The sequence below is a fragment of the Camellia sinensis genome, chromosome 9 (genome assembly GCF_055761805.1).
Source record: "Camellia sinensis isolate YWXY chromosome 9, ASM5576180v1, whole genome shotgun sequence".
Taxonomy (NCBI): Eukaryota; Viridiplantae; Streptophyta; class Magnoliopsida; order Ericales; family Theaceae; genus Camellia; species Camellia sinensis.
In genome coordinates this window covers 21,526,304-21,537,195 of record NC_138969.1, presented here as the reverse complement: position 1 = coordinate 21,537,195, position 10,892 = coordinate 21,526,304, and the positions used below count along the sequence as shown (strand labels likewise).

The 10,892-nt window shown below is 36.3% G+C and overlaps 1 long non-coding RNA gene across 1 annotated transcript; it reads right to left on the bottom strand.

Moving 5' to 3' along the window:
* Positions 1 to 7,996: 7,996 nt before the first annotated feature.
* Positions 7,997 to 10,545, bottom strand: LOC145799047 (uncharacterized). The gene is made up of 3 exons (XR_014341043.1): positions 10,386 to 10,545; positions 9,248 to 9,283; positions 7,997 to 8,483 (listed from the first exon to the last, which is right to left on the bottom strand). It is a non-coding gene; the product is annotated as an uncharacterized LOC145799047 (long non-coding RNA).
* Between the last annotated feature and the right edge of the window lie 347 nt (positions 10,546 to 10,892).

The following is a 10,892-nucleotide window of genomic DNA, read 5'->3' as shown; positions in this document are numbered from 1 at the left end:
AGAATTTGATCCTTCAGGAAGGTGATAATAGGATCCATCCAGGATGGTCCCAAGTCGGCGCAGAGTACTTTGGGCACCTCTAGTTCCTCAATACTCGGTCAAGGTAAGAATTCTATCATCAAAGGATTGGGAAAAGTCGTTTGCATTGATGCTAGGTCGGCCAATTCGTCGGCTACATTGTTTTTTTCGTAGTTAATTTGTTCCATTCTTATTACGGCAAACTTTTTGATTTCTTCTCGTACCAACACTTGATACTTAGCCATCCTTTCATCCTTGGCCACATATTCCTCGGAGACCTGATTGACAACCAGCTTGGAGTTGCTGAATACAATAAGTTCTGATGCCTTCATTCTCAAAGCGCTCTTCAATCCGGCGAGGAGGGCTTCATATTCTGCCTCATTGTTAGATGCTGGGATCCCGAGTGTGATCCCATGCTCAATAGTCAGCCCATCCGGTGGTGTCAACAGAACCCCTAGCCCAATGCCATGTCTATTGGAGGCCCCATCGATGAAGAGTTTCCATATCTCACCAATGAACAACTTCCAGCAGTCGTAAGGATTTTGAGAGTTCCTCTACTTCAAGGTACTGGTCGGATCATTCTGGTCTTTTTTTACATCTCCGCCGAGCTTGTATTTTGGTAAATCGGCTGGTTCTTCCATTTCTTGCTCAGTTTTCTCTTGTTGTTCTGCTACTTGTTGTCCACCACTTATTTCTGCTATCCAAGTCCGTGCCAGCCAAACCGACAGGGTAAAGTGGGTGTGTTCCAGGGACAAATTCCACCACGAAGTCGACAAGAGCATGAGCTTTAATTATAGCACGCGGTAGGAACTTGATATCGTATTGCCCTATTTCCATAGCCCACTTCTGCCAATGAAATCTACCTTTTCAAAGAGCACCTTGAGCAAAAATTCGGTTAGCATGATTATTATGTCGGCATGAAAATAGTGCACCAGCTTTATGGAAGCCATCATGAGAGCCAGAGCCAATTTTTCTAGCGGCAGATATCTTGGGGTGCTACATCGAGGACATCAAGGCCATTTGGCTCAGTTTGTCCTTGTGGAGTGGCCCTCATACCCCTGTCTATGTACTGGTCCAGATGCCCAACCGCTACCATCTCCTCCAAATCTCATTTGAGCAGCACACAATCCTCCGTTCGGTGCCCCCTTTCTTCATGGAATGTGCGGCGATACCTCGAGTTGAAGCCCCTCTGTGTGTCTTCCAATTTGGTTGGGCAACACACGTGAGGCTCACCTCGGATCTCATTTAGGATTTGGTAAATTGGGATCTTAAAGACAGTGGTAATGCCGGTTCGTGCATTCAACTTCCTCTTGGCATCTTCCTCTTCACTACGAAGAGCGTTAGCTCGGTCATTTCTGCGACTTTTGCTTCTATCATTGCGGTTTAAACCGCGTTGTTGGTCTCTAGCTCAGTCATTAGGGCAGTTGTCCTCCTGCCCCACCGAGTAAACCTTCCCAGCCACTCTTCTGTCCACCGCAACCGAATTTGCCTTCTCGGTTACGGTGGCGATGGTGGCATCATCTTCTACTCGGATATGTTCGTTGATCTACTGTATCAAGGACTCCGTGGTTGTGGGTTGGTCCATGGTAAGCGAGTCTCGCAGCCTATGTCCGAATGGGAGACCTCGCTTCAATTGTGCGATCGCAAGATTGGTGGGGTAATCGAGGATCTCATTGTAAGTTTCCCAATACTTGGCATTGTCTACCTTCAAAGAACCTCTAGATTCCATCTTGACGCTCAGGAAGTGGTCAACCTCCTTCGGTGTTCGGGTGTTGGTTTTGAATCTAGTGACAAAGACCTCTGCTAGTTGTTGCTGCCCCTCGATGCTCCCCTCCGGGAGTCCTTCGAACCACTTCAAGCCAAGTTCTCCTGAACTTGTTGGGAATATGAGACACATCAAGGCGTCATTGCACCGGTGGCGAGCCATTACTTGCCAGTAATGACTTGCGTGCATGTACTGATCCGTTTTACTGTCGTACATTGTGGACTTAGGTTGGTGGAATTCGGCAGGAAGTGGCATGCTCTCGATCTCTGGGGATAGTGGGGTAGCGGTAAATCTTGCTAGCTCTCTGTTCATCGATGCTGGAGCCATCATTCTAGACACTGGCACTGCCACTTCCTCACTTCAATGGATTTAGGGACTCAGCCTTTGCAACGCCAGCAATCTTTGGGTCTCTCTACGGCGAGCTCGCTCCTCCTATACATCCCTCAGGTCCCCTGAATGGGCAAAGTAAGAGTATCTCAACGTCGTCGATAGACGTGAGGGACGGTAACTGCTGTCACGAGTGTGAGATCTCTTCGCTGGTGGGTCGGAGTCTCCAACTCCATAGCTTTTGGTGATAGGGAAAGAAGGCGTCCCATCTTGGCGATGACTGTCAGAGTGACGGAGTGGGGTGCGCTCACTGTGGTTGCCCACTCCAACAACACCCTTCCCCTTCATCTGGAGCTTCAGCGTCTGCATTTCAGCCGCCATCTTTTGAATGAGGGTGTTCTGGTCTTTGAGTTTGTGCTCCAAGCACTGAGCATGTGACTCTCCACGTCGTTGGCGACCCTCTAGACTCTTGAAGTGTTTAGCGCTCGTTGCACGTTTCTCTGGCGCACTTTTGGAAGAGGTTTCCAGGTTCGCCATAGTCGGAATAGTGGCAGGGCCATCTCTCCGTCGGACAGACTCTGGTGTGATACCATCGACAACGGACAGCGATGTTTTGTCATTGTTAGCCATGGAAACGGTTGAAAAAGCTTGGCCAACAAGGTTTGTTTGTCAAAGAGTTCCCGCAGATGGCGCCGATTGTACGGGGGTGAAATATTCTCTGTTCTCCGTACTCCTTGAATCCAAGCTTCACGTGGCGTCGCCTGACGTGAAAACCAAAAGATGGTGAGCTGCCCGGCGATGTGCTGCCAGATAAACCCTTCGACGTTCAAGTCAGCACACTTGGAGAAGAAGAAGAACAATAGAGAGAGCACTTTAGAGCGAGAGAGTTTGGAATTCCTTCTGATTGCTTACCTCTAACGTCTCTCTTCTCTTCTTTTTCTAGGCTGGCCATGCAGCCTCAGAGATTGTGGGTGCACTACCTTTACTGTCCTTCTCTAAGTAGGCAGTTGTGCTCCCCTCTACCTATCTTACATGTGTAGAGATCAAAACCTCCAAACAGTGTTTGTTGAACTGCCAAACAGCATTGACGCATACCAGGAGTGGGTTTTCTCTGCTTTACCATTGGTCCAGGTGGCTTCCACTACCAGGCTATCACTTGGAAGAAACAGACACCACAACAAACTGGAACGGTCGAGCTACAATAAATCGGTCCATCTGGATCAACTGGTCATAGGACGTGTGGTTCAGCATCTCGGCGTCGCCCCACTACCTCCTAGGACTCCTCGGCCCTATGTCAGTCCAGACTATTCATAGTTCGTCCCAACGCATCAGTACAGATTTAAGCAAATATTCATTTTCGCAGAATCATAGCTCGGTCGGCTTGCCCGGCCCAACTTAATGGGCCGGGGCAGGCGCGTTGGTTCAGTTCGGCCAGGTTCATGGTCCTTGGCCCTAGTGAGGCCCAACGCCATATCCCACGCTGACGTAGCTCGGCCCAATTGTTAAGTGTACTAGTAAGATTATTACTAATTGTATTAATATCCCCAATATTGTTGTAAAAAAAAAATTATTGGTCAATTCAATTAGCCAAAACAATAACTTTAATTATTTCATAAATCACGCCGGAACTCTCAGTAAGGATGATCACACATAAAACAATAAACAATAAATAATAAAAATGCTTCAACTGTCCATAGGACCAATGAATTTGAAATCGTTAATCATGCAAATTGTGAGATAAAATACAATATAAATTACCAAATGTCAAGTTAGATCTTTGACCTTTTCAAATAAACAACCAAGCAATTATATATAAGGAATACCCAATTTCTCACCGAAAATTCCAAAATTAAGTTGGGTTTTCGATATTTCCAAATAAAAATACAAGTACATTGTAATCCAAATCCCTTATTTGTTGGCTAATTAAAAAAAAAAAAAAAAACAAAAAGGGCATATCAGTCCAAAAATTCTAAAAACCATAACTTAGTAACCTTACCAAAAATAGTTTAGAATCAATTAGATTTTAACCATTTTCATCAGCATTACATTGAAGATTTTTTTTTTTTTAGCTGGTTTGATATATATTTTTTTTGTTATGTCGTTAATGTGTATTCTAAGTTTTTAATGAGAAGTGCTTGTCATAATTAACTGATGAAAACTAAAGAAAAATAAAATATATTACAAACAGTACATTTAACATAAAATAATACATTCCATCTCATGAATTTTGTAATTTTAATTTCTCCTACGTAATTTTAATTTCTCCTACGTAAAACATTTTAAATTCCAAAATCATAAATATGGTTAGATGGACCAATTCTATGCCATGTGTATTTCTTAACATATAATTTTAAAAAAAAAAAATTGTGAAGATCAATGCTGTAAAGCTAATAGTGCATTTCGGATGAAACATTCTTTCGCTATAACATATATGTAGATGTAGAAATATGAAAATTTTATTTTTATTATGCAAAGTTACAATAAAATTGTTTACACTTGTCAATTAGCTAAATTTTCCCTTCCTATGCCTTTACCGTTCTCTTTATTCATCTTCTAAGAAGGACAATTATGTTATTTATGCAAAAAGTATATAGTCAGTTAAAAGCATAGCATGTGATGGGAAAAAAGGAATGCGAATAGAGCTAACACAAAAATTAAAGTTACCTTAGCAAGTTAACAGCTAAAGCTGACCATCATGGTTATTCTATAATGGCAAAAAAAATAAAAAATAAAAATGGTTGTAAACAAAGTTAAACTATACATACAGTTTTATTTTTTCAAAAGATGATTTGATCTTGGTTCTAAATAAATATAGAAATCAATTGAATTAAAGTAGTTGCAACGTTTTGCACTAATTAATTGATTTCTTGTTGATTGATAATTGGGATTTTTTTTTTTTGGAATACATAACCTAAGACATTGAATTTTATACAGTTTTGATTCACTCGAATACTTTAAACAGTCTAGCTTTGGTTTTAAATTATTATTACTATTATTTTTATTATTATTATTATTATTATTTTTATTTTTATTTTTATTTTTAAATCGTAACCTTTCAAATTGACTCGAAAACCAAACTAAACATCCCAATATATATATATATATAGTTAGAAAAATTGAATGATCCAAATATATGCATTTCAAACCTATTCAAACTATCGAGCAAAAAAAACAAAATCTCTCAAATTTATTCAAAAATATGTTAGCACGACAAATAGGGGTGTTTTCTAACTATTATTTTAATTTTAGTATCAAACAATAAATAATTGTTTCTTCTTAAATGGAACACAAGACTTTGGATTAGTTTAAAATCAAACAATTATTAGATAAAAAAACAACTAAAGAAATTCAATTATACAATAAATAACATTATGAGAATTGAGGTGGAATGGTTGACTAACCAGTAACTTTGAAATAGCTTTATTATCGAGTGACTATCTAAACTTGTAAGAAGTTCTTCTTGTTGTCTATGCTGTGTATGAGCCTTAACAATACATATGACTTTTTAATATTTTAGGGTTTTAGGGTGGGGATGAGTTAGGAACAATTAATCATACTTTCAATATATATATTTTTCAATGGAAGTTTTCCTATTATGAGATTGTCATTATTATTTTAGATGTCATGGAATATAATTAGGCCCATAAATTTGAATTTGGAAACGGATTGGTTGTTTCCTTCTGAAAATCACAAAATATGGAATAATTATATTTTTTATGCTTACATGATTGTCAGCCAATAAGTTTTTTTTTTTAAACTATTTAAAATCAAAATAAACCAAGAAAATTTGTATGATGTTTTCTCATATGGCTCCTCATTGCAATGTCAATTTACTATAATATATAGTATATAGATTTTTCCATTTAAAATTTAAAATTATGTGCTATATATATACTAACATTCAACCCATATTATGCAGAGTTTCGGATTGCTGCTACGTAGGGTGTGCAACGGCAACTGTTGCATGCCTTATTGGGCCCATTTAAGGGCCTAATTCGATAATCTGAACTGTTCACATTTTAGAAGGTATTGAGTAAAACGTACTTGTAAAAAATCAAATCAATCGGATATCGTTATCTTTTTCATCAAGCCACATTTGCATTGAGTTTTATATTTCAAATTACATTTATCTTATTTTTTTTAAAAAAATACACATGTGATTTTATGAAAAGGCCAACGATATCTGATTGACGTGATATTTTACAAGTATATAATACTCGATACGTTCTAAAATGTGAATGGTTTAAATTATCGAATTAGACCCTGGAATGGGCCCAATAAGGTGCACAACAGTTGCTGCTACGCACCTTGTGCAGCAGCAATCCCAAACTGTACTATGCACGACTAAATGTATATGATAATGATATATATTAATATTTGATGAATTTTTAGATTATAAAATAATTTTTTCTTGAATATTGAGATATATGATAAGGATATCTATTAACATTGTATGAATTTTTAGATCATAAAATTTAGAGCGCGCATCTATTTTATCCTATGGCCTAATTGAGGTTCAATTTGGGTGAGCCCGATTTGAGTAATTTAAGTTCGTAAAATTTCGTAGCCTTAAGTAATTTAAGTAACACTACGCCAAAATTGGGCTTTGGCGGCGATTTTTTACCGCCGTTAAAACCTTTAACGGCGGTATTAACGGCGGTTTCGTTACCGCCGTTTATGCGTGTGTTGGAAAAAGTACAACCGTCGTAAAAAGGTAAATTACCGTCGTTAAAAGTCGACCAAAAACGGTGGGTAATATAGGACCAAAAACGGCAGTTTTTTACCGCTGTAAATAAGTTCAGATTTTTTTAAAAAGTAATTCTTTCTTCTTGCACTCCCCAAGTTTTGAACCCAAGACCTCTCATCCAACCACACCAACCACTCTGCCATAGCCACTCTCCATGAAATATATTCCCTAAATAAATATTTAAACATTACTTTTACTTTATTGTAGATGGTTTCGCCGGAGCTCGCCGGAGTTTCGCCGGAGCACGCCGGAGTTTCGCCGGAGCTCCGCCGGCAAAGACCGCCGTCATTAATGGCGGTAATGATTGGGCATTAGCGGTGGTTTTGTTACCGCCATTAATAGAGGGTTTCATTACCGTCGTTAAAGACACTTTAGTGGCGGTTTTTTTAACGGTGGTAACGAATCCGCCGTTAATGATAAATTAACGGCGGTATTAACGGCGGTTTTCGTTACCGCCGTTAAAAAAATCGCCGTTAATGCCCTGTTTTGGCATAGTGTAAGTAAAATTTTATGGCCTGAGGACTATTTTCAGTTTGGCCAAGAGTAATGGTTGTCTTTAGAATTGATTTCTAATTTTTTGCAAAAAAACATTCAAAAAAACAGAGAAAAAAATTGATTTTTTTGTAGTGCTTTTTACTCTTGGGGTGTTAAGCTTTTTATCATCTTAACAATGAGCTATTTTTTCGAAAGACCTCTCCTATAGTATCGTCACCGTAGTAGAGTTTAACCACAAAGTTCGGATGGAATAAAAAGCCAACTTCCCAAAATAGGTCTAAGATAAAAATTTATCAACTCAAATTAAATTCAATCAGAATTTGAAATTTGAGTAGTAAACTTAAATATGGATTTTAGACGAGTCCTTATATTAAGTAAAAGGGGTTTTCAACCAAAACAATTGTGATAATTCTAAATCCTCAAACTAAATTTTATAAATTTTAAATATTAAAAAAAAAATTCTATTGGTTAACTCAATTAACCATAACAATAAAACTCTAATTATTCCATAAATTATGATTTCTAAAAGGAAAGTATGCTCAACTATTTTAAAATTTAAATTTGTATGCCACTATATATGGGAGCAATTCACTAAAATCTGATGAAGACTTAACATAGCAATCCAAGGCTTCAGCTACTGCAATAGTTACTGCAACAGATCAAACAGCGCAAAAGCAGTCCACGGAAGCTAATCAAGTGCAGTCTTACATGAAGGTGTATCACAAGCCATGGTGTCATGACCCAAACCCGCCCCTATAAGTTTAGCGTCGTAACCGGCCAGTAATCCTAGATTACCTTTGGCCTCAAAGATAAAATTTCAAAATATTTTAATTATATCGAGGCCTAAGGCGGAAACAAAACAAAAAAAAATAACAATGTCCATCGAGCTTGTGCATACATGACGACTAAAATAATTAAAACATTAAAACACAATAATAATTTATACACATATCTTATATATCTCACACACGTATACGTTAAGACTCAGCAAAATACAAAACTCTGGCAAAGCTAAGGGCGGATTTTCTTGGCTCTACTCGAGCCTAACTTGCTCTATTCCGGAAGCTCTTCAAAAGGCTGACAGGGGTAGACTCCAAGGCTTTCTCTATCCTTGTTGCTTAGTTTACTCACCTACATATACATATAAATAGTGAGCTAAATCCCAGCGAGTAATAACAGAATAAAGAGGTTAAATAAATGAAGTTCGACGATAGTACAAAAACATGTCTTACAATTTTGAAATAAGTCTTAAATCATTTTCAAACTAAGGCATTTGCCATATTATATCAAACTTTATAACAAAACATTTTCCATACCAAATCTCTTACCAAAACATATATTTCATTTTCCGAAACAATCCATTTCCATAGGCAAAACAATTTGTTTAGCCATCACATCAATCCCTTTCAATAATAAAAACCATTATGCGATAGCATTTTTATTAATTCATTAATTTCATCATTTAGATCTTTCAATGTCAAATTATGTGGTACATCCATGAAGTAATAATGAATCGTATGTCAATCAATCTAAAAGTCATGGTATTGGTACCCCCAGGCAAGGGCCTAGCCATGCTACTATTATCCCCAGGCAAGGGCCTAGCCATGGTATTGTTACCCCCAGGCAAAGGCCTAGGCATGGTACTATTACCTCCAAGCAAGGGCCTAGCCATGATATTGTTACCCCCAGGCAAGGGCCTATATTCAATGGATGCCACAATATCGTTTCAAAACAGAACTTCATTAGTTAGAGGACATAACATTTCAATAAGTCATGCTATCAATTATCAAATCATTTTAAGAATTCATTCAATCAATCACATATCGATTTTGATAGCAATAACATTTTTGAAAGTAAAGATACTTTGAACTTATCTTTATAAGAATATTACTCACAGCGTGTTAAGTCGATGTAAGGCCTCGGATGTCCACCTATATAAATCACAAAACAAAAACACAATAGAAGCACCATTCAATATTCATTTCATTTAATTCAACTCTCTTTATGTATTTCTAGTTTATTTCATGACTATGTAAGTCCAATTGGTGCCTAAGAATTCTTAGAATGTCATAAGGGTGCAATTATGCATTTAAAAGAGTTAGTCAAAAATTGCTAAAAATAGGGTCCTCGAGCGGACTGTAAAATTTTGCAAAATTTCTGGGAGCTCGATTTTCACGCTCGAGCGAGACTTTCCTTGCTCGAACGGACAGTGTGAATTCTGGAATTTCCATAATTGTGTTCGAAGTTCAAATTTGATATTCAATGCCTCAAAACTTGTATTTTTGGTTTAAAACATGGAGAATCATTGTATAATTTAGTAAACACTCCTAATTAGAAATCATTTATTCAAAATTATGCTCCAATTGTCCAAATTTAGATTTAACTCATTTTCTTTATATCAAACCCACAATTTTAAAATATGAATTAGACTTTCCAAACTCTTGAAATTTCATGATGTGTGTAAAAATAGAACCCAATTTTATTATTAATAAACAAAAATCAACTTAACTATGAGTTACACAAATCAATTTCTTAGAAATTCAACTTAACTCAATTTTTAACCAAAAACTTAATTTATAATCATAGATGTTCTAAAATGTGTTTAAATTGAATAAAACTTTTAAATTCAATTACATGCATGGATCAAACAAATTCATAATTTTCATAATAAGATCAAAACTTTTCTTACATTAGGATTAATTCCAAAATTCCATAAATTTGATTTTTCTAAAGCTTTTCCTTTCTCTCTTCAAAATATGTAATTGAATTAATCCAAATTCTTCAAATCCATGATGCATGTATAATTAGAGTATTAAACTTGTAAAATTTATTCATGCATGTAACAATGAAGCTTAATTTCATGCAAAATCACAACATCAAACCCAAAATAATTAATTTCCATAAATTGAACATAAATCCATTTCTTCATCATCTTGCTAAATCCTTATTTAATTACATGAAATTGAACTCAATTATCTCTTAATTTCAGCTTTTAGGTAATTTATCTACAAAATTTGAACTTTAATTTCTTACCTAAAATCTTCAATTTGTTGAATCTCTTGGTCAAGCTTTGAGTTTCCTCCTTTGTCTTCAATTTCTTGAATTTCCTTCAAACCCATTAACACAAAGCTCTCTTTCTCTCTCCCTCTATCTCTATCTCTCTCTTTTCTCTGATTTTTCCCAACCGAACAGGTTGGTGAATAGATTTAAGGCTCAAATACTTAGCTCACCCTCTTCCTGATTTCATTTATTCCATTCTTTTATTATAATTGTTATTATTATTGTTATAATATTAAAAATCGTGGGACAATTGTCCACCTTAAATTAATCCATGTGGTGATGTATGCTAGGATTAGTTAGCACACTAATTGTACATTAGCTTAATTAACCATAACTAATTACAATTCCCACATAATTTAATTAATCTAATTTGACTTCAATTAAGGCTCAATTATTTATATTTAATCTTTACCATTCTGTATCATACTTTTAATCAGACTTCCAAAAAGGTCCAAATATTAAATTAGACTTATTTCCATT